Source organism: Triticum aestivum, chromosome 5A, assembly GCF_018294505.1.
Source record: "Triticum aestivum cultivar Chinese Spring chromosome 5A, IWGSC CS RefSeq v2.1, whole genome shotgun sequence".
NCBI classification, from domain to species: Eukaryota; Viridiplantae; Streptophyta; class Magnoliopsida; order Poales; family Poaceae; genus Triticum; species Triticum aestivum.
Genome location: NC_057806.1, coordinates 273,800,605 through 273,825,613, shown reverse-complemented (window position 1 = coordinate 273,825,613; position 25,009 = coordinate 273,800,605).

The window sequence follows — 25,009 nt, the reverse complement described above, 5'->3', positions numbered from 1 at the left end:
AGTTCGTCGAGTTCGTCCGCGAGATCTTAGAGAGCTAGGGCATGGATCGGTAGGGAGGAAACCTTCGCGCGCACCCCAGTGTTCAAACCTTGAGGGTTTGCTCGAACCTGTGATCCGACAAGCATCACTTGGAAACTTTTCCTTAGTTTTACCTCGACCCCCTTTAATAGTACGGTGTTTCCTATGACTCAAGAAAGATAAAATGAAACTACAAAAACAAAAGTCTTCACGCTTCATATTCCTCGCATGAATATCAAGTCTTCAGGATCACACCAAATTCTTCACTTTCAAAGTCTTCAGAAAGCCAAAGTCTTCAGTTGAAGACATTCATTTTTAGGGGTCGACTTTCATTGTAAATATCAAACTCCTCATAGACTTATAGACAGGTGTACACTCACAAACGCATTAGTCCCTTAACCTGTAAGTCTTGAATACACCAAAATCACTAAGGGGCACTAGATGCACTTACAGAATCTCATCTATAAAACTGCTGAAGCGGAATGCAAATATTGAGCCTTCATTGATGTTGAAGGTCTTTGCAACTTTAGCCAGTGCATGTGGATGATTGATCGTCCATCCTTCGTCCTCTTCAAGAAAACTTCAATATTGAACCGTAGGTGTTGTATGAATACCTTCCTCGCCTCCTGACCATACAGGTGGTTTGAGAGGTAATCATCAGTGAACTGCTTTGGAAAGGCGTGGAAACAAGGATGTGCATAAATATCTTCTCTAGATTGGAGATGGCACAAATGAATAAAAAAGACAAAGCATAGTAGTTAGTACCATCCTGTAGTGAACTGATGTCTTCTTCATTGTGCAGACAAAGATCTTGTTGTTTTTTGTCGCTAATTTATTTACCCTAACAATTTTTCTGAGTTTCCTGACTTGACTGATATTCATGGACAACTCATTTCCTCATAAGAAAAAGGGTCGAATAGTGGGTCAAAACCTCTGACAGCAGGACCTACATGTGCAAGACCAAATTGTTAAAAACCTAAGTATTATAATGGTTCCTGCAATTGCACAATAATGTGCTATTAGACAAAGGACCATGCATGTGAAAACCTCTATTGTAAACCTCAGTGCTTCCCATTGTTTCCCTGCAACACATATAAGGTAGTTAGTGGGCAGGTTAAGTGAGGGTTGGCATGCTATCTGTAAAATGTGTTGATGAAAAATAAACACATTAAAGATTCATCAGATTAATTCGAGCCACATGGAAAACCAATTTATGCAAATCAAGCATGACTAAGAACGAGGAAATGTAGCAATTGTATATGTTTCTCATGTATTAAGTGCAGCCAAATTCCATTTATTCCTCACATGCACAACAATACAAAATTCTACCCACAACAATTGGACATCGCATTGCAGAATTGAACCAAGCAGTTAACTAAAAACCACAACAAATGAACCAAACATTAGCCGAGCACCACATTGCACAATATAATATACTCTTAATAGAAGATCAGACAGTTAACCAAACCAAGCATGCTTAACAACTTGAAAATATAGCAATTGTATTTGTTTCTCATGTATTTAGTACAACCAAATCTGATTTATTTCTCACATGGTATACAACAACAAAATGCACCCACAACAATTGAACATCGCATTGCAGAATTGAACCAAACAGTTAACTAAACATCACAACAAATGAACCCAACATTAACTGAGCACTACATCTCACAATATATAACATACTAGAAGATCAGACAGTTAACCAAACAAAGCATGCTTGATAACTTGGAAATATAGCAATTGTTTTTGTTTCTCATGTATTTTGTACAAATAAATTTGATTTATTTCTCACATGAAAGACAATAAAAAATTGCACCCTGAAGAATTGAACATCACATTGCAGAATTGAACCAAACAGTTAACTGAACACGACAACTAATTAACCAGACAGTTAATAAGTGAGCACCACATTGCACGACATATAGAACATATACACTAGAGTAAGAGATTGTATGGTAAAAGTAGATAGGACAATCCACTAGAATTTGTGAAGGAAAGGCATGAGCAGCACATGCAATGGGTAAACCGAGCATGCTTAACTTTCATAGCTAGCTAACTGAACATAGGTCCTTATAGTGAGCTAATAAGACAAGCTACTCCTCATCGTCGGAGATATCGATGCTGATTGGCTCCTTGGACATGGAAGAGGGCGAGGCCTCCACATCGTGGGTGCCCTCCTCGTAGTGGTGAGTTGCCTGAGCCGTGATACATCTCCGTCGTATCTACTTTTCCAAACACTTTTGCCCTTGTTTTGGACTCTAACTTGCATGATTTGAATGGAACTAACCCGGACTTACGCTGTTTTCAGCAGAATTGCCATGGTGTTATTTTTGTGCGGAAATAAAAGTTCTCAGAATGACCTAAAAATCAACAGAGAATTATTTTGGAATATATAATGAATATTGGAAGGAATATCCACATCAGGGGGTGCCCCACCTATCCATGAGGGTGGGGGCGTGCCTGAACCTCTGGGTGCGCCCCCTGCCTCGTGGGCCCCTTGATGCTCCACCGACCTCAACCTGGACTCCATATATTCACTTTCAGGGGTAAAAACCGAGAGAGAAGGATTCATCGCATTTTATGATATGGAGCCGCCGCCAAGCCCTAAACTCTCTCGGGAGGGCTGATCTGGAGTCCGTTCGAGGCTCAGGAGAGGGGAATCCATTGCCATCGTCATCATCAACCATCCTCCATCACCAATTTCATGATGCTCACCGTCGTGCGTGAGTAATTCCATCATAGGCTTGTTGGATGGTGATGGGTTGGATGAGATTTATCATGTAATCGAGTTAGTTTTGTTAGGGTTTCATCCCCAGTATCCACTATGTTCTGAGATTGATGTTGCTATGACTTTGCTATGCTTAATGCTTGTCACTAGGGCCCGAGTGCCATGATTTCAGATCTGAACCTATTATGTTTTCATCAATACATGAGAATTCTTGATCCTATCTTGCAAGTCTATAGTCACCTATTATGTGTTATGATCCGTTAACCCCGAAGTGACAATAATCGGGATGCTTACCGGTGATGACCGTAGTTTGAGGAGTTCATGTATTCACTATGTGTTAATGCTTTGGTCTGGTACTCTATTAAAAGGAGGCCTTAATATCCCTTAGTTTCCGCTAGGACCCCGCTGCCACGGGAGGGTAGGACAAAAGATGTCATGCAAGTTCTTTTCCATAAGCACCTATGACTATATTCGGAATACATGCCTACATTACATTGATGAACTGGAGCTAGTTCCGTGTCACCCTAGATTATGACTGTTACATCATGAACCGCATCCGTCATAATTCTCCATCACCGATCCATTGCCTACTAACTTCCCATATATTGTTCTTCGTTTATTTACTTTTTCGTTGTTATTGCTATCATCACTACAAAATACCAAAAACATTACTTTTGCTATCTTTACCACTACTATCATATTACTTTGCTACTAAACACTTTGCTGCAGATATTAAGTTTCCAGGTGTGGTTGAATTGACAACTCAGCTGCTAATACTTGAGAATATTCTTTGGCTCCCCTTGTGTCGAATCAATAAATTTTGGTTGAATACTCTACCCTCGAAAACTATTGCGATCCCCTATACTTGTGGGTTATCAAGACTATTTTCTGGCGCCGTTGTCGAGGAGCATAGCTCTATTCTTTGAGTCACTTGGGATTTATATCTGCTTATCATTATGAAGAACTTGAATAAAATTTATCCCTCAACTACGAGGGGAGGTAAGGAACTGCCATCTAGCTCTGCACTTGATTCACCTTCTGTTTTGAGTAAGCTTGCGACACCTACACCTGCTGTTCATTCTGATATGTCGCATGTTATTGATGATGCCACTTCTGCTATGCATGATACTTATGATGAAACTACTTCTATGCTTGATACTACTGTGCCACTTGGTGAATTTCTTGATGAACAACTTGCTAGGGCTATAGAGAATGAAATTATTGAAACTGATAATATTGATGAAAGTGATGATGAAGACTCTCCCCCTAGATATGAATTACCTGTTGTGCCTGAGAGCTATGTTATGGATGAAGAAACTGCTAGAGATTTTCTTGCTTGCAATGATAGGAGTGATCTTAAGAAACTATTAGCTAAGCTGAAACAAAAAACTTTGAATGTTAGAATGAAATATGATCCTGCTTATGCTACTTCACCTATTTTTGTTACTGATAAGGATTATGATTTCTATGTTGATCCTGAGATAATTACTTTAGTTGAATCTGATCCTTTCTATGGTTATGAATCTGAAACTGTTGTGGCACATCTTACTAAATTAAATGATATAGCCACCCTGTTCACTAATGATGAGAAAACTCGCTACTATTATATCCTTAAGATATTTCCATTCTCATTAAAGGGTGATGCTAAGATATGGTTTAATTCTCTTGATCCTGGTTGTGTGCGTAGTCCCTAGGATATGATTTATTACTTCTCTGCTAAATATTTCCCCGCTCATAAGAAACAAGCTGCTTTAAGGGAAATATATAATTTTGTGCAAATTGAAGAAGAGAGTCTCCCACAAGCTTGGGGGAGGCTTCTCCAATTACTTAATGCTTTGTCTGGTCATCCTCTTAAGAAAAATGAAATACTTGATATCTTCTATAATGGACTAATCGATGCTTCCAGATACCACCTGGATAGTTGTGCTGGTTGTGTTTTCAGGGAAAGAACACCAGATGAAGCTGAAATTCTATTGAATAATATGTTGACTAATGAAAATAATTGGACACTTCCTGATCCAATTCCTGATCCAACTCCTAAGCCAACTCAAAATAAAAGGGGTATTCTATTTCTCAGTCTTGAAGATATGCAAGCAGCAAAGAAATCTATGAAAGAAAAAGGTATTGAAGCTAAAGATGTTAAGAATTTGCCTCCTATTGAAGAAATACATGGTCTTAATTTACCGCCTGTTGAAGAAATACATGGTCTTGATAACCCGACACGGGTAGTAAAGGTAAATTCTCTCTATAGATATGATAAAGCTGAAATCCCATTCACTAAGTTTGCTAGCCCATGCTTGGATGAGTTTGATGACTTTATGGTTAAGCAAGAAAACTTCAATGCTTATTTTGGTAGAGAATTAAAACGCAATGCTGATATGCTTGAACACTTGGGTGATTATATGGCTAATGTTAAAGGTGAACTTAAACTTATTAGTAAACATGCTTCTATGGTTACTACTCAAGTAGAACAAGTACTTAAAGCTCAGAATGATTTGCTTAATGAATTAAATAGTAAGAAAAATGATAATGATGTTAGAGTTATGACTAGAGGTGGTAAAATAAGTCAGGAACCTTTGTATCCTGAGGGCCATCCTAAGAGAATTGAGCAAGATTCTCAGAGAAATATTATTGATGCACCTAGTCCTTCTAAAAGGAAGAAAAAGAAAAATGATAGGACTTTGCATGCTTCTAGTGAACCCATTATTGACACACCTGAGAATCCTAATGATATCTCTATTTCTGATGCTGAGACACAATATGGTAATGAACATGAATCTAGTGATAATGTTAATGATGATGTTCATGTTGATGCTCTTCCTAGTAATGACAATGAAGTAGAGATTGAACCTGATGTTGATCTTGATAACCCACAATCAAAGAATCAATGTTGTGATACGAAAGACTTTGTTGCTAGGAAGCACGGTAAGGAAAGAGAACCATGGGTTTAGAAACCCATGCCTTTTCCTCCTAAACCATCCAAGAAAAAGGATGATGAGGATTTTGAGCGCTTTGCTGAAATGATTAGACCTATCTTTTGGCGTATGTGTTTGACTGATATGCTTAAAATGAATCCTTATGCTAAATATATGAAAGATATTATTACTAATAAAAGAAAGATACCGGAAGCTGAAATTTCCACCATGCTTGCTAATTATACTTTTAATGGTGGAATACCAAAGAAACTTGGAGATCCAGGAGTACCAACTATACCATGCTCCATTAAAAGAAACTATGTCAAAACTGCTTTATGTGAACTTGGAGCCGGTGTTCGTGTTATGCCTCTCTCTTTATATCATAGACTTGATTTGAATAAGTTCACACCTACTAAAATATCTTTGCAAATGGCTGATAAATCAACTGCTATACCTGTCAGTATTTGTGAGGATGTGCCTGTTGTGGTTGCAAACGTTACTATTTTAACGGACTTTGTTATTCTTGATATTCCCGAGGATGATAGTATGTCTATTATTCTTGGAAGACCCTTTTTGAATACTATAGGGGTTGTTATTGATTGTACCAAAGGCAATGTCACTTTTCATGTTAATGGCAATGAGCATACGGTACACTTTCCGAGGAAACAACCTCAAGTTCATAGTATAAACTCTATTGGAAAAATTCCATCGATTATTTTTGGAGGTTTTGAATTTCCTCTTCCTACTGTTAAGAAGAAATATGATATTCTTATTGTTGGGGATGTGCATATCCCCGTTGAGGTAACCTAGTGTTATTCAAAAATTCTCCAGTTCCATGTTATTCGGAATGAGTTTGTTAACAAGACCTGATCAACCTTGTTAGTGGATTCCTTTTGATGAGCATGGGATGTATGAATTTAGAAAACACAACTCTCTGTACCCTCTTTTTACTTTGTGTTATTTATATTAAATAAAGCAAAAATAGTAATTTCTGTCTGTTTTCTGAATTATCAATGCAATAAAAAATACGCTGAAAATAAAAGTTCTCCAAATGCCCTGAAAATTAAATATGATTTTTTTCTAGAATATTTGAGAATATCTGGCACTGAGAACACATCAGGGGGAGCAAGCACCTGGCCACGAGGGTGGAGGGTGTGCCCCCTGTCTCGTGGGCCCACGGTGCCTCCCCTCCACTTATTCCAGCTACCACACACTCCTTCCTCACACAAACACCACTAACCAGCTCAAACCCGAGTCCAAGCTCATTTTGCTGCCATTTTCGATCTCCTTTCTCAAAGCACCTCTCACAAAACTGCTTTGAGGGATTGTTCCTTGGTATGTGACTCCTTCAATGGTCCAATTAGTTTTTGTTCTAGTGCTTTATTCATTGCATATTTTTGTTGCTTAGGTGACCCTGTTCTTGAGCTTGCATGTCAAATTTATATGGTCAAAAGTAGTTTTGATGCATGATATTGCCTCTAGGCACTTGTAGGAGTAGTTGCTATCAATATTGTTGAGTTTGGTTCACTTTTATTTTGAAGTTACTAAAATTTCAGAAATTTTTCAAAGGAAGAAATATGTTTAGGAAAATGTACCAAGGTGGTCCTTCAAGGAAGCAAGGACCCAGGCTCGCAATGCGCGATGCCGACGAAGAACCACCGAGGGAAGCTCAAGTGCGGTCTTGTGAATGACCTTCAGAGGACTTTATGGATCGAGCAGGAATCAAGGAAGAATTTAACGCATATGTGCGTAATGCTGATCTTGAGAGCTTCGAGGCAGACAAATGCCGCCAGTACCACCATCTCACTGATTCCTTTGTGAGGAGGTTTGAATTTTCATCATCACGCAATTCTCAAACTGACCTATTTGATCTCTATGAAAATTCTTATACTATGGACTTAGAGGATTTTAACACTGCTTGCAAACTTCAACAATGGGGTAGTCCTAATGAACCTCGCATCTAAATTTATAGATTTTCTTGCTAGTATAACTATGGGGGAATCTAGAGACATAACGCAAGCTACCATAGGGAGCATTTATTTTCCTGCTATACATTATTTTGCTCTCTTCATAGGTAGGTGCATAAATGGTAAGGATGAAGCATGTCACATGTGTGTCCCCAACCTCAGTGTTCTCAGGAGTGCTGTATTAGAAGATAGACATTATAATTTTGGAACCATTGTTGCACGTAGATTGCATAATAATAGATTTAGTGGAGATTTCTTCGGTGGAATTTATGCAACCCGTCTAGCTAATTTTCTTGGTGTACCCATACGTGGGTATGATATTGAGTTGCCTCCTGTTTATTTGGATTATGAGGCCATGGTTCGTCATCAGTTTGTTGAGAGGAACAATCAGTTCCTCCAGTACCGACTAATCTTTGACAGACGATGCACCTATCACGTCGCTCTCCCTGCTCCTGCTTTCTTTGACTTTCAGGCAAAAGGGGGATATGTTATAACCAGGGAGGAGGCGGACGAGTATAAGAGGAGGACGGAGATGGCCCGTCTCCAAGCGGCAGCTCATGAGGCAATAGCTGCTGCATCTCAGTATGACCCCAACTATCACTTTGCATATCCGCCAGGCCAGCCGTGGCCATAGACCAACTTAGGCCAAAAGCCTAAGCTTGGGGAAGTACGTATCTCTCACCGACATTACATTCATGTTCACACACTCATTGCTAGTTGTCGGTTCTCATGCTTTTTCATTGTATCATCCATGCTAGTCTATTTTCCTTTTTATGCTTTTTTCTTGTGTGTTTAATAAACCTGAAGAAAAAAAATAGTTGTAGCTTTTAGCTAGTTTACTTTCCATGCTTGTAGTAGTAGTAATTAAAAATAAAACTCAAAAAAAGATTTCTCGTTCTTCTTTTGCTTGTTGGGAGATTTCCCGTGTAAATAGTTTTCTGTCTTCTCTTTCCTTTGGGGTCGATAGGAGAATACCATAATAAAAATGTTAAAGTGGCTCTTATATGCATTATCGTTGATCTAATAAAGAGCCCATATTACCTTGTCTTCTCTCTTGAATTGAATGCTTGCATATTCTAGCTTAGTCCAATGCACATACACTATTATTATTATCCACACTATTCGGTCGTGCAAGTGAAAGGCAACAATGAAGTTTATATGATGAACTTATTGAGATGAGAAAAGCTGGTATGAAATCAACCTCTCTTGTTTTTGTAAATATGATTAGTTCATCATTCCTGATTCAGCCTATTATGAATAAACATGTTTGCAATGACAATTAGAGATTGTAGTTGCTTATGCCATGCTTAATTAGCTAGGAGCTTATAATGGTTTACCATGCGTGCCAACATGCTATTAAAATGGTTGTGATGTGGTATGATAGGGTGGTATCCTCTTTTGAATGATTCGAGTGGCTTGACTTGGCACATGTTCACGCATGTAGTTGAAACAAAATCAACATAGCCTCTACGATATTTATGTTCATGGTGCATTATATCTTACTCATGCTTGCATTTGGTGTTGATTAATTTTAATGCATGTTCAGGGCTGTTGTCGCTCTCTAGCTGGTCACTTCCCAGTCTTTTGCTAGCCTTCACCTGTACTAAGCGGGAATACTGCCTGTGCATCCAATTCCATAAACCCCAAAGTTATTCCACATGAGTCCACCATACCTACCTATATATGGTATCTACCTGTCGTTCCAAGTAAATTTGTATGTGCCAAACTCTAAACCTTCTAATAAGTATCCTGTTTTGTATGCTTGAATAGCTCATGTATCAACTAGGGTTGTCTATATCTTCCATGTTAGGTGGGTTATTCTCAAGAGGAGTGGACTCCGCTCCTCACTCACGAGAAAATGGCTGGTCACCGGGATGCCTAGTCCCATGCTTTATGCAAATCAAATCAAAATAATTGCAAACAAAACTCCCTCGGGACTCTTGTTAGTTGGAGGCACTTGTTGTTTCGAGCAAGCCATGGATTGATGCTTGTTGGTGGAGGGCGAGTATAAACTTTACCATTCTGTTTGGGAACCGCCTATAATATGTGTAGCATGGAAGATATCGCCTTCTCTTGGTTGTTATCTTGACAATGAAAGTATACCGCTCAAAATATTATTCATATCTATTTCAAAACCGAGCTCTGGCACCTCTACAAATCCCTGCTTCCCTCTGTGAAGGGCCTATCTATTTACTTTTATGTTGAGTCGTCATCCTCTTATTAAAAAGCATCAGTTGGAGAGCACCGCTGTCATTTGCATTCATTACTGTTAGTTTACATTGAGTATGACTTGACTGGATCCCTTTTACCATGAATTACAATGTCTAGCCAGTCCTAGACCTTTAAAGGTGCTATGCATTTATGTTTTGCAGTCTCAGAAAGGGCTAGCGAGATACCATCTTGTTATACATATCATGATTGTTTTGAGAAAGTGTTGTCATCCGAGATTTATTATTATTGCTCGCTAATTGATTATGCCATTGATATAAGTAAACATGAGACCTAAATGTTATAGTGAATATGGTTAGTTCACAATCTTTGCTGAAAACTTGAATGCTGGCTTTACATATTTACAACAACAAGAGCAAAGAGAGTTTGTAAAAAAAATTCTTTATCGCTTTCAGTTTATCAACTGAATTGCTTGAGGAGAAGCAAAGGTTTAAGCTTGGGGGAGTTGATACGTCTCCGTCGTATCTACTTTTCCAAACACGTTTGCCCTTGTTTTGGACTCTAACTTGCATGATTTGAATGGAACTAACTCGGACTAACGCTTTTTTCAGCAGATTTGCCATGGTGTTATTTTTGTGCAGAAATAAAAGTTTGTGGGGGCACGCCTGAAAATCAATGGAGAATTATTTTGGAATATATAATGAATATTGGAAGGAAGATCCACGTCATGGGGTGCCCTACCTGTCCACGAGGGTGGGGGCGCGCCTGCCCCCCTGGGCGCGCCCCCTGCCTTGTGGGCCCCCTGACGCTCCACTAACCTCAACGTGGACTTCATATATTCACTTTCGGGGAGAAAAAACCGAGAGAGAAGGATTCATCGCGTTTTATGATAAGGAGCCGCCGCCAAGCCCTAAACTCTCTCGTGAGGGCTGATCTGGAGTCCGTTCGGGGCTCCGGAGAGGGGAATCCGTCGCCATCGTCATCATCAACCATCCTCCATCACCAATTTCATGATGCTCACCGCCGTGCGTGAGTAATTCCATCGTAGGCTTGCTGGACGGTGATGGGTTGGATGAGATTTATCATGTAATCAAGTTAGTTTTGTTAGGGTTTGATCCCTAGTATCCACTATGTTCTGAGATTGATGTTGCCATGACTTTGCTATGCTTAATGCTTGTCACTAGGGCCCGAGTTCCATGATTTCAGATCTGAACCTATTATGTTTTCATCAATATATGAGAGTTCTTGATCCTTTCTTGCAAGTCTATAGTCACCTATTATGTGTTATGATCCGTTAACCCCGAAGTGACAATACTCGGGATACTTACCGGTGATGATCCTAGTTTGAGGAGTTCATGTATTCACTATGTGTTAATGCTTTGGTCCGGTACTCTATTAAAAGGAGGCCTTAATATCCCTTAGTTTCCGCTAGGACCCCGCTGCCACGGGAGGGTAGGACAAAAGATGTCATGCAAGTTCTTTTCCATAAGCACGTATGACTATATTCGGAATACTTGCCAGATTACATTGATGAACTGGAGCTAGTTCTGTGTCACCCTAGATTATGACTGTTACATGATGAACCGCATCCGTCATAATTCTCCATCACCGATCCATTGCCTATGAGCTTTCCATATATTGTTCTTCGCTTATTTACTTTTCCGTTGTTATTGTTATCATCACTACAAAATATCAAAAACATTACTTTTGCTACAGTTACTTTTGCTATCTTTACCATTACTATAATATTACTTTGCTACTAAACACTTTGCTACAGATATTAAGTTTCCAGGTGTGGTTGAATTGACAACTCAGCTGCTAATACTTGAGAATATTCTTTGGCTCCCCTTGTGTCGAATCAATAAATTTGGGTTGAACACTCTACCCTCAAAAACTGTTGCGATCCCCTATACTTGTGGGTTATCAAGCCGCTCTGGGCACCAACCTGTTGGCTCTCGAGTTGAGGTAAGCACAGGCACGCTGAGAAAACACCTCGTAGTCTTCATCGAAGGCACTGACTGTGGCCTCGAGAAAACGCCACAAACTATCTTTTAAAGCAGCCAACCGCGCCGCGGCGTTGGCGCATGAGGCATCGACTGTGGTCATGATGGCGAGGTGCTCCTCCATGATCTAGGGGTCGGCACGAATGGCAGCCATCGCGACCTGATCCGTGTGTGTGGCCGTGATTTGCTTCTCCGCTGCCAAATGCTCCTTGCGCTCCTGGCTATACTGCATGCACCATGGCTTATGGCGACGCTTATTTGGGGGAGGGGTCAGTGATTTGGGTGGAATGGGTCTCGCCACCGGTCGGGGCATATGGGATGTGGAAGGAGGAAGAGGATGGGGGTCGGTGTGGATTACGTGTCTGGATCGACGAGGCCGAGCAGCGTGAAGGAGGGTTGTCGGCGAGGAGGTGACGCTGCAAGCAAGGAGTGAAGGTTTCAACTTGAAAAGGAAGTCGGAAACAGGGGAAATGTGGCCTTTGGTAGGGGGCGGGGATGTAGATATTTCTGCGGAAGCCGAATATTTCGGATCCGTGCAGCGAAAAAACTGGCGCGCAAAGTGTCATCAAACACGGTCCCTTATTCAGCACTGTGCATGATATGTGAACATCACAAATGATTCATATAACTTACCTCACATGTTCTGAGTTTGAACATGCAAATTTTGGTCCAAATATCCCTGGTTATAGTGGTCATCCACGTCATTGCATAATTCGGGTACACAAAGGAGCCTACAGCACACGCACACTTCTTAAGCGAGCAAGTTCAACAATTAAACAGAGCTAGCTGACCTAAACATTAACCTAACAAATTAAAGATCGGCGCTCTAAATTAAAAACAGAGCACTACTTCGGTTGGCGATCATCGATCTGCGCCGCCTCCTCCATGTCCAGCTCATGCCCGGCGATTTCCTGGGGAAGGGGCTCCATGGCATCAATCGCACCACACTCGACAAGAATCTCGTCATCTGCGCTCGCCATCTCTTTGGAAAAGGCCAACATGAGCTGGGTATGGGCGGTCGTGATCTGTTCTTGGACAGGCTCCATCATGTCAAGGTATGTCGTGAAGGAACGGACGGCTGCTCAAACCCTCTCGGCGATTGCCAACTCTTTGGCTGTGGGTTGCCAACCGTTGTCAGAGAAGCTTCACTCGATTTGTGCGGTGACCACCACGAGCTAGGCATGGGCGGCCTCGACATGGTTGTGGGTGGCCTCCATCAGGTCTAAGGGCGCCACTACGGAATGGAAAGCTAGTGTGCCGCTCTCGCCAGTTGCTATCCCTGAGGCAGATGTTGTTGTCGCCACCTGAGAAGCAACAGCGGCCGTTTGGGCTTCCTTGTCCACCCGATCGCAGATTGCAGCCACGCTCACGCAGCTTGTTAGCATGTACATGGCGGCTGCGGCCGCACTCTCGTCGGAGTGGGCTACCAAAGTTGCCATCATGACGTGGATCCATGTCTCCATCTTTCACTGGTGACGATTGAACAGTGAAATGATATTTGGGGAGTGACCTAGTGTGCTTGACATGCTGGCTGTGGACTATAGCCGACGCACCTTCTCGCATAAGCCATATGCATACTATACTCCGACGTTGCTCCAAGATATTTTGTACTACATCGCACACAGTTGGTGATAATAAACTATGTGCGATCTACTTGATCTTTCGTCTTGATTTGAAATACATAATATAGTCACAGTGGCAAAGGAGGGTGTTTGAATTTCTAGAACTTTTATCTGCAGTGAACATGCAACTATAGGTGTGTCATCAAAAATTGGAATCATTCAGGGGTTGTTTGGACATTTTTATACATTAACTTCGTTTTCTAGGCATTTCAGGTGCACAATTCAAAATTGAACTACATGCACATGCTCTGGTGCACCAAAATGGGTTGTAAAATCATATATGTGTCCATGGGTTGATGCTTATGTGTCATGTAAGAAATGGGGATGAATTTCAAACACCACAGCACCGTGGCTCGTTGGCAAACGTTGAGATACTTGCTTTTGTAATTCTAGTAAATCCAAAAATCGTCTGAAATTCATGAACCTTGGCATGCTATCATGGAATAGCATCAACATGCTGGGGAAAAAATTTGTCCCATTTGGGGCATGTTTTGGTACAAGCTTCTCACAAACCATAGCTTCTGACAAGAAGCCTCATGGTTCCGGTAGGGAAATGTGTCACCTTTGTGGACAAAACGATATTCTCGCCTCTTCTTGCTTTCATTTTTTTCCTGATATCAACATAGAACAACAGGAGTGTCGTGTTAAAATTTGGAATTTTTCGGGGTTCGTTTTGACATTTTTATAAATTAACTGAGTTTTCTAGGCATTTATGTGCATAATTCAAATTTGAACGACACACACATGCTCCAGTGCATACAAATGGGTTGAAAAATCAAATGTGCGTCCTTGATTGCATTCTTAGGTCACATGCAAAAAATGAGAATGAATGTCAAACACCTTGACACCGTTGCTTGGCCGCTAACATAGAGATACATGGTTTTAAAATTCTAGTAAATTGAAAACTCGTCTGAAATTCATGAAACTTGACATGATATCATGGAACGACATCAACATGTCATGGTAAAAATATTGTCCCACTTGGGGCAGGTTTGGGTATAAGATTCTCACATACCAAAGCTTCTAACAACAAGCCTCGTGGTTCCGGTAGGGAATGTGCCTCCTTGGTGGATGAAGCGATATTCGTTTCCTCTTCTTGTTTTCAATTTTTTTCCTAGTGGCAACATAGAGCAACAGGAGTGTCGTGTTAAAATTTGCAATTTCAGGATTTGTTTTGGACATTTTTATACTTTAACTGAGTTTTCTAGGCATTTTATGTGCATAATTCAAATTTGAACTACATGCACATCCTCTAGTGCGGAAAAATGGGTTGACAAATCAAATGTGTGTCCTTGGGTGCATGCTTAGGTCCCATGCAAGAAGTGGGAATGAATTTCAAACACCAGGGCACTGTTTCTTCCTGGCAAAATGTTGAGATACAATGTTTTTTAAATTTTAGTAAGTCCAAAACTCGTCTAGAATTCATGAAACTTGGCATGCTATCATGGAATGGCACCAGACATGTTGTGGTATTTTTCGTGTCCATTTTGAGAGAAGGCGCACTGGAATAATAGCCAACAAAGGCATTTTGAAACAAATAGCTGCCACTTTAACATCTCAAACGTTTGTATAATTTAAATTGTGTGTGTTCTGTCAACCATTCACGTGATGCCACGCATCACACTTTTAATGGCTAGGAGGTGCTGCGGACAGCTGCTTGAGTAGATGGGAGGCATGCAAGCGTAGTCCGCTGCGCAGGCTAACCGAGAGGAGTGCAAGATGTCCTCCAATGCACAGGCTCACCGAGAAACATGCGAGCTGCACGCTACGCGGGCTCACTGCGAAGCGAGCCATTTGACTTCCATGGCTGCCCGCTTTGCTCTCATCCTCTCCATTAATGGCGCCCAAGCCGTTGTTTAATACAGGCGGCCATGTCGTTCGCCTCCCATTCCCCTCCCGCAGACCTCCACCAACTCCATGGCACGGAATGATCATATGCCACTAGTCTTCTAGTTTGGTGAAGTCAACTCCGAGCCGGACGAGATAGAAAATAAGGAGGAATGGGGCCTCATGGACATGGCCCTGAACGAGCTGGCCACGGCGGTTACTGTCCCCGCGCCCGTCCCAGCTCACATCCCCGCGCGTGCCAGCGACCATCCCCGTAGCATTGACGGGCTGGTTGCCGAGCACTATCACAGAGCTGGAAGCTACTGGCGTCAGTGAGGTCTCCACGGACCCATGCAAGCTCATGTACGTGCGAGCGCCAGTGCCCGTGCGCGCCCCTACACCCACTGCGGCCCCGGTCCCCGTGCATTTGCCTGCACCTGACGTGCCCGTGCCTGTGCGCGTGCCCCCGTCAGCGGCATGGGACGCCGCCGTCGACTCCTACCTCACAGCGCCACCAGTTTTCATCCTCCCGCACCCCGCACATCGATCGTGTGACGATAGGATGTTTGATTTCCAAGAGAAGAACATTCTAGGCTACCTTAAAGACTTCAACAACGGCGTCCCGGAGGAAGACAATGATAACATCGGTGTGGCACGCCGCCTCTGCCGCCGCCGGAATTAGTTTTTCGGGGTTTAATATTGTATCTCGATCGTATGAATATAAATTCGTAGTGTGACTGAATGAAAGATATGGTTTGAATGAACTTGCGTTTTTCTCTCTGAATGTACAGACTTATCAAACGATTTTCTTTAAAAAAACGTCAATGTGGTTTTAAAATACAAAACACTCATCGCAAACATTTTAGATAGAACACTCGTATGCAAACTGATAGCTTCCCTAGGATGCCACGGGAAAATGTGCCGAGCAAGATTTGTGCAGCTCTTGATCGCAAACGTTTTAGACATAACACCCACATGCAAACCGACAACTTTCCCAGTAAGACAAGGGAAAATGTGTCGAGCAGGATTTGTGCAACTCTTCATCGTAAACATTTTAGATAGAACACTCGTATGCAAAGTGAGAGCAATGGTCTTCCCAGTAAGCCAAGGGAAAATTCGCCATGCAGTATTTGTGCATCTCTTCAACGCAACCGGTTCAGATTGAACATGGTATGCAAAGCAAGACTTCGCCTCTAAGCCAAGAGAAAACCTGGCACGCAGGATTTGTACATCCCTTCAACGCAAACGGTTTTTTCGGATGATCCATGTGCTACCACATACAAAAAATTTGACAGATTTGCATATGTCATATTGGGTATATTGCCATTTGTCAAACTGGAAAGATTGACATTTGTTGATCTAGTAACATTGCCCTTTGACAACCTTGTATACCTACAATTTGTCAAAATTTGCAGCTAAAAATCACCAACACTATCTAATTTTTGCAACTGAAATTCAGTAAGCATAGATTTCATTCATAGATTAAGCAGTCATTCTTTATACAAACCGTTCAACTTGACAGTTGAACCAACCAAACTTTCCCCAATTGTTGCCAACCACGTACTGGCATAGCTAGTTCAACTATATATCTAGCTATTTTTAAGTACATAGTACAGTTCAACCACATCTATAGCCAGATGAACTGAACAAAATAGCCCCTAAATACTATTACGGAGGAGCTTTGTACTACTTCCAGCAGCTGATAACCCACAAGTATAGGGGATCGCAACAGTTTTCGAGGGTAGAGTATTCAACCCAAATTTATTGATTCGACACAAGGGGAGCCAAAGAATATTCTCAAGTATTAATAGTTGAGTTGCCAATTCAACCGCACCTGAAATACTTAATATCCGCAGCAAAGTATTTAGTAGCAAAGTAATACGGAAGCAGCGGTAACGGTGGCAAAAGTAATAGTATTGGTTTTCTAATGATTGTAACAGTGGCAACGGAAAAGTAACTAAGCAAAGATCAATATGTGAAAAGCTCATAGGCAATGGATCAGTGATGGGTAATTATGTCGGATGCGGTTCCTCATGCAACAATTATAACATAGGGTGACACAGAACTAGCTCCAGTTCATCAATGTAATGTAGGCATGTATTCCGAATATAGTCGTACGTGCTTATGGAAAAGAACTTGCATGACATCTTTTGTCCTACCCTCCCGTGGCAGCGGGGTCCTAATGGAAACTAAGGGATATTAAAGCCTCCTTTTAATAGAGTACCAGAACAAAGCATTAACACTTAGTGAATACATAAACTCCTCGAACTATAGTCATCACCGGGAGTGGTCCTGATTATTGTCACTTCGGGGTTACCGGATCATAACACATAGTAGGTGACTATTGACTTGCAAAATAGGATCAAGAACTCACATATATTCATGAAAACATAATAGGTTCAGATCTGAAATCATGGCACTCGGCCCTAGTGACAAGCATTAAGCATAGCAAAGTCATAGCAACATCAATCTTAGAACATAATGGATACTAGGGATCAAACCCTAACAAAACTAACTCAATTACATGATAAATCTCATCCAACCCATCACTGTCCAGCAAGCCTACGATGGAATTACTCACGCACGGTGGTGAGCATCATGAAATTGGTGATGGAGGAAGGTTGATGATGACGATGGCGACATGATTCCCCTCTTCGGAGACCCGAACGGACTCCAGATCAGCCCTCCCAAGAGAGATTAGGGCTTGGCGGCGGCTCCGTATCATAAAACGTGATGAATCCTTCCCCTTCATTTTTTTCTCCCCGAACGTGAATATATAGAGTTGGAGTTGAGGTCGGTGGAGCCTCAGGGGCCCCCAAGTAGGGGGCGCTCCCGCACCCTCGTGGACAGGGTGTGGACCCCTTGGTGTTGATTCTTTTGCCAGTATTTTTTATAAATTCCAAAAATATTCTCCGTGAAGTTTCAGGTCATTCTGAGAACTTTTATTTCTGCACAAAAATAACACCATGGGAATTCTGCTGAAAACAGCGTCCGTCCGGATTAGTTCCATTCAAATCATGCAAGTTAGAGTCCAAAACAAGGTCAAAAGTGTTTGGAAAAGTAGATACGTTAGAGACGTATCAACTCCCCCAAGCTTAAACCTTTGCTTGTCCTCAAGCAATTCAGTTGACAAACTGAAAGTCATAAAGAAAAACTTTTACAAACTCTGTTTGCTCTTGTTGTTGTAAATATGTAAAGCCAGCATTCAAGTTTTCAGCAAAGATTATGAACTAACCATATTCACAATAACATTTAGGTCTCATGTTTACTCATATCAATGGCATAGTCAATTAGCGAGCAATAATAATAAATCTCGGATGACAACACTTTCTCAAAACAATCATAATATGACATAACAAGATGGTATCTCGCTAGCCCTTTCTGAGACTGCAAAACATAAATGCAGAGCACCTCTGAAGCTCAAGGACTGACTAAACATTGTAATTCATGGTAAAAGAGATCCAGTCATACTCAATGTAAACTAATAGTAATGCATGCAAATAACAGCGGTGCTCTCCAACTGGTGCGTTTTAATAAGAGGATGATGACTCAACATAAATGTAAATAGATAGGACCTTCATAGAGGGAAGCAGGGATTTGTAGAGGTGCCAGAGCTCGATTTTTGAAATAGAGATAAGTAATATTTTGAGTGGTATACTTTCATTGTCAACATAACAACCAAGAGATCTCGATATCTTCCATGCTACACACATTATAGGCGGTTCCCAAACATAATGGTAAAGTTTATACTCCCCCACCACCAACAAACATCAATCCATGGCTTGTCCGAAACAACAGGTGCCTCCAACTAACAACAATCCTGGGGGAGTTTTGTTTGCAGTTATTTTAATTTAAGCATGGGACTGGGCATCCCGGTTACCAGCTATTTTCTCGTGAATGAGGAGCGGAGTCTACTCCTCATGAGAATAACCCACCTAGCATGGAAGATATAGACATCCCTAGTTGATACATGAGCTATTCGAGAATACAAACATAATTTCATTTGAAGGTTTGGAGTTTGGCACATACAAATTTACTTGGAAAGGCAGGTAGATACCGCTTATAGGAAGGTATGGTGGACTCATATGGAATAACTTTGGGGTTTATGGGAGTGGATGCACAAGCAGTATTCCCGCTTAGTACAAGTGAAGGCTAGAAAGAGACTGGGAAGCGATCAACTAGAGAGCGAGAACAGTCATGAACATGCATTAAAATTAATCAACATTGAGTGCAAGCATGAGTAGGATATATAATTCAGCATGAGTAGGATAATCTCTAATTTTCATTGCAAACATGTCTCATCTCATCCAGTCCATCATATATCGTTATTATTGCCTTTCACTTGCACGATCGAACGGTGTGGATAATAATAATAGTGCACGTGCATTGGACTAAGATGAAATCTTCAAGCATTCAATACAAGGGAGAAGACAAGGTAATATGGGCTCTTGATTAGATCAACAATAATGCATATGAGAGCCACTCAACATTTTCATCATGGTATTCTCCTCTCGGCCCCCAAAGAAAAGAAAGGAAATAAAACTATTTACACGGGAAAGCTCCCAACAAGCAAAAGAAGAACGAGAAATCTTTTTGGGTTTTCTTTAATTACTACTACTACAGGCATGGAAAGTAAACTGGCTGAAAGCTACAACTATTTTTTTGGTTTTTCTTAAGATTTTTCAAACACACAAGAAGAATGCTGGAAAAGAAAATAAACTAGCATGGATAGTACAATGAAAAAGTATGAGCACTAACAACTGGAATGAGTGTGTGAACATGAATATAATATCAGTGAGAAATACGTAGTCCCCCAAGCTTAGGCTTTTGGCCTAAGTTGGTCTATGGCCACTGATGGCCTGGCGGATATCCAAAATTGTAACTGGGATCGTACTGAGATGCAACAGCTACTGCCTGACGAGCTGCCTCCATCCTCCTCTCATATTTGTTTGCTTCCTCCCTGGTTATAACGTATCTCCTTTTTGCCTGAAAGTCAAAGAAAGTAGGAGCAGGGAGGGCAACATGGACAGTGCGCCGTCTGTCAAAGATTAGTCGATACTGGAGGAATTGTTCATTCCTCTCAACAAACTAATGGTGAACCATGGCATTATAATCTAGGTAAGAGGAGGTAACTCTATATCATTTCCATGTATGGGTATATTAAGATAATTAGCTACATGAGTTGCATAAATTCCACCAAACAAATCTCCACTTACACTGTTGTGATGTAACCTTCGTGCAACAATGGCCCCCAAGTTATATTGTTTATCACCTAATACCGCACTCTTGAGGACACTAAGATCTGGAACGCACATGTGACAAGCCTCATCTTTACCGTTAATGCATCTACCAATGAAAAGAGCAAAATAATGTATGGAAGGGAAATGAATGCTCCCTATGGTAGCTTGTGTGATTTCCCTAGATTCCCCCACAGTAATACTAGCAAGAAAGTCTTTATATTCAGATTTGCGAGGTTCACTAACATTGCCCCAGTGCGGGAGTTTACAAGCAGTATTAAAATCTTCTAGGTTCATGGTATATGACTTATCATAAAGATCAAATAAAACAGTGTGAGAATTGCGCGAGGATGTAAATTTAAACCTTCTCACAAAGGAATCAGTTAGATAGCGGTATTGCCGGCACTTATCTGACACGAAGCCCTCAAGATCAGCGTTACGCACATAGGCGTCAAATTCATCCTTGATGCCTGCCTGGACCATAAACTCCTCTGACGGCCATTCACAAGGCCGCACTTGAGCTTCCCTCGGTGGTTCATCGTCCGGATCACGTATCGCGAGCCTCGGTTCTTGCTTCCTTGAGGAACCACCTTGGTACATTTTCCTAAACATTTTTCTTCCTCTGAAAAATTTCTGAAATTTTTAGTGACTCAAAATAAAAGTGAACCAAACTCAACAAGATTGATAGCAACAACTCCCACAAGTGCATAGAAGCTATACCATGCATTAAAACTACTTTGGACCATATAAAATTGACATGCAAGCTCAAGAACAGGGTCACCTAAGCAGCAAAAATTTGCAACAAATAAAGCACTAGAACAAAAACTAATTGGACCACTAGAGGAGTCACATACCGAAGAACAATCCCCCAAAGCAGTTTTGTGAATGGAGCTTTAAGCAAGGAGATTGAAAATGGCAGCAAGATGAGCTAGAACACGGGTTTGAGCTATGGGAGGATTTTTTCTGGAGGAAGACGAAGTGTGTGGGTGCTGGAATAAGTGGAGGGGGGCACGTGGAGTCCACGAGGTAGGGGTGTGCCCCAAGGGGGTGGGCGCGCCCTGGACCCTCGTGGCCAGGTGGTGTGGCCCCCTGGTGTGTTCTCAGTGCCAATAATTCTTAAATATTCTACAAAAAAACATATTTCATTTTCAGGACATTTGGAGAACTTTTATTTTCGGTGTATTTTTTATTGCAAGGATAATTCAGAAAACAGACAGGAAATAATATTTTTGCTTTATTTAATCTAAATAACAGAAAGTAAAAGGAGGGTACAGAGAGTTGTGCTTTCTAACTTCATCCATCTCATGCTCATCAAAAGGAATCCACTAATGAGGTTGATCAAGTCTTGTTAACAAACTCTTTCCAAATTGCATGAAACCGGAGAATTTTCGAATAACACTAAGTTACCTCAACAGGGATATGAACGTCCCCAACAATAAGAATATCATATTTCTTCTTGACAGTAGGAAGAGGAAATTCAAAACCTCCAATAGTAATCGTTGAAGTTTTTCCAATAGAATTGATACTGTGGACTTGAGGTTGTTTCCTCGGAAAGTGTACTGTATGCTCATTACCATTAACATGAAAAGTGACATTGCCTTTGTTGCAATCAATAACAGCCCCTACAGTATTCAAAAAGGGTCTACCAAGAATAATAGACATACTATCATTCTCGGGAATATCAAGAATAACAAAGTCCGTTAAAATAGTAACGTTTGCAACCACAACAAGCACATCCTCACAAATACCGACAGGTATAGCAGTTGATTTATCGGCCATTTGCAAAGATATTTCAATAGGTGTCAGCTTATTCAAATCAAGTCTACGATATAAAGAAAGAGGCATAACACTAACATCGGCTCCAAGATCACATAAAGCAGTTTTAACATAGTTTCTTTTAATGGAGCATGGTATAGTTGGTACTCCTGGATCTCCTAGTTTCTAAGGTATTCCACCTTTGAAAGTGTAATTGGCAAGCATGGTGGAAATTTCAGCTTCCGGTATCTACCTTTTATTTGTAACAATATCTTTCATATACTTAGCATAAGGATTCATTTTAAGCACATCAGTCAAACGCATATGCAAAAAGATAGGTCTAGCCATTTCAGCAAAGCGCTCAAAATCCTCATCATCCTTTCTATTGGATGGTTTAGGAGGAAAAGGCATGGGTTTCTGAACCCATGGTTCTCTTTCTTTACCGTGCTTCCTAGCAACGAAGTCTCTCTTATCATAACGTTGATTCTTTGATTGTGGGTTATCAAGATCAACAGCAGGTTCAATCTCTACATCATTGTTATTGCTAGGTTGAGCATCAACATGAACATCGTCATTAACATTATCACTAGGTTCATGTTCATTACTAGATTGTGTTTTAGCATCAGAAATAGAAATATCATTGGGATTCTCAGGTGTGTCAACAACAGGTTCACTAGAAGCATGCAAAGTCCTATCATTTTTCTTTTTCTTCTTCTTAGAAGGACTAGGTGTATCAACATTAGTTCTCTGAGAATCTTGCTCAACTCTCTTAGGGTGGCCCTCAGGATACAAAGGTTCCTGAGTCATTTTACCCCCTCTAGTCACAACTCTAACATCATTATCATTTTTCTTATTATTTAATTCATTGAGCCAATCATCTTGAGCTTTAAGCACTTGTTCTACTTGAGTGGTAACCATAGAAGCATGTTTACTAATAAGTTTAAGCTCACCTTTAACTCTAGACATATAATCACTCAAGTGTTCAATCATATCAGCATTACGTTTCAATTGTCTACCAACATAAGCATTAAAGTTTTCTTGTTTAACAATAAAATTATCAAACTCATCCAAGCATTGGCTAGCAGACTTATTACGAGGAATATCACCTTCATCAAATCTATAGAGAAAATTTACCTTTACTACCTATGTCGGGTTATCAAGACCATGTATTTCTTCAATAGATGGTAAGTTCTTAACATCATTAGCTTTAATACCTTTTTCTTTCATAGATTTCTTTGCCTCTTGCATATCTTCAGCACTGAGGAATAGAATACCCCTTTTCTTCGGAGTTGGCTTAGGAGTTGGTTTAGGAAGTGTCTAATCATTATAATTACTCAACATATTATTCAATAGCAATTCAGCTTGATCAACAATTCTTTCCCTGAAAACACAACCATCGCAATTATCCAGGTGGTCTCTCGAAGCGTCGGTTAGTCCATTATAAAAGATAACAAGTATTTCATTTTTCTTGAGAGGATGATCAGGCAAAGCATTAAGTAATCGTAGAAGCCTCCCCCAAGCTTGTGGGAGACTCTCTTCTTCAATTTGCACAAAATTATATATTTCCCTTAAGGCAGCTTGTTTCTTATGAGCGGGGAAAATATTTAGCAGAGAAGTAATAAATCATATCCTGGGGACTACGCACACAACTAGGATCAAGAGAATTAAACCAATATTTTAGCATGAGCCTTTAATGAGAACAGAAATAACTTAAGGGTATAGTAGTAACAAATTTTTTCCTCATTAGTGAATAGGGTGGCTATATCATTCAATTTAGTAAGATGTGCCACAACAGTTTCAGATTCATAGCCATAAAACGGATCAGACTCAACCAAAGTAATTATCTCAGGATCAACAGAGAAATCATAGTCCTTATCAAAAATGCGGATAGGTGAAGTAGCAAAAGCAGGGTCATATTTCATTCTAGCATTCAAAGATTTTTCTTCCATCTTAGCTAACAGTTTCTTAAGATCATATCTATCTTTGCAAGCTAAAAGATCTCTAGCAGTTTCTTCATCCATAACATAACCCTCAGTCACATCAGGTAATTCATATCTAGGGGGAGAATCTTCATCGTCACTTTCATCAATATTATCAGTTTCAATAATTTCATTCTCTCTAACCCTAGCAGGTTGTTCATCAAGAAATTCACCTAATGGCACAGTATTATCAAGCATAGAAGTAGTTTCATCATAAGCATCATGGATAGCAGAAGTGGCATCATCAATAACATGCGACATATCAAAATCAATAGCAGGAGTAGGTGTCGCAAGTTTACTCAAAACAGAAGGTGAATCAAGTGCAGAGCTAGATGGAAGTTCCTTACCTCCCCTCGTAGTTGAGGGAAAATCTTGGTTCTTTGATCTTTCAAGCTCCTCATAGTGATCAACAGATATAAATTGCAAGTCACTCAAAGAATAGAGCTATGGTCCCTGGCAACGGCGCCAGAAAATAGTTTTGATAACCCACAAGTATAGGGGATCGCAACAGTTTTCGAGGGTAGAGTATTCAACCCAAATTTATTGATTCGACACAAGGGGAGCCAAAAATACTCTCAAGTATTAACAGTTGAGTTGTCAATTCAACCGCACCTGAAAGACTTAATATCTGCAGCAAAGTATTTAGTAGCAAAGTAATATGGAAGCAGCGGTAATGGTGGCAAAAGTAATAGTATTGGTTTCGTAATGATTGTAGCAGTGGCAACGGAAAAGTAACTAAGCAAAGATCAATATCTGAAAAGCTCATTAGCAATGGATCAATGATGG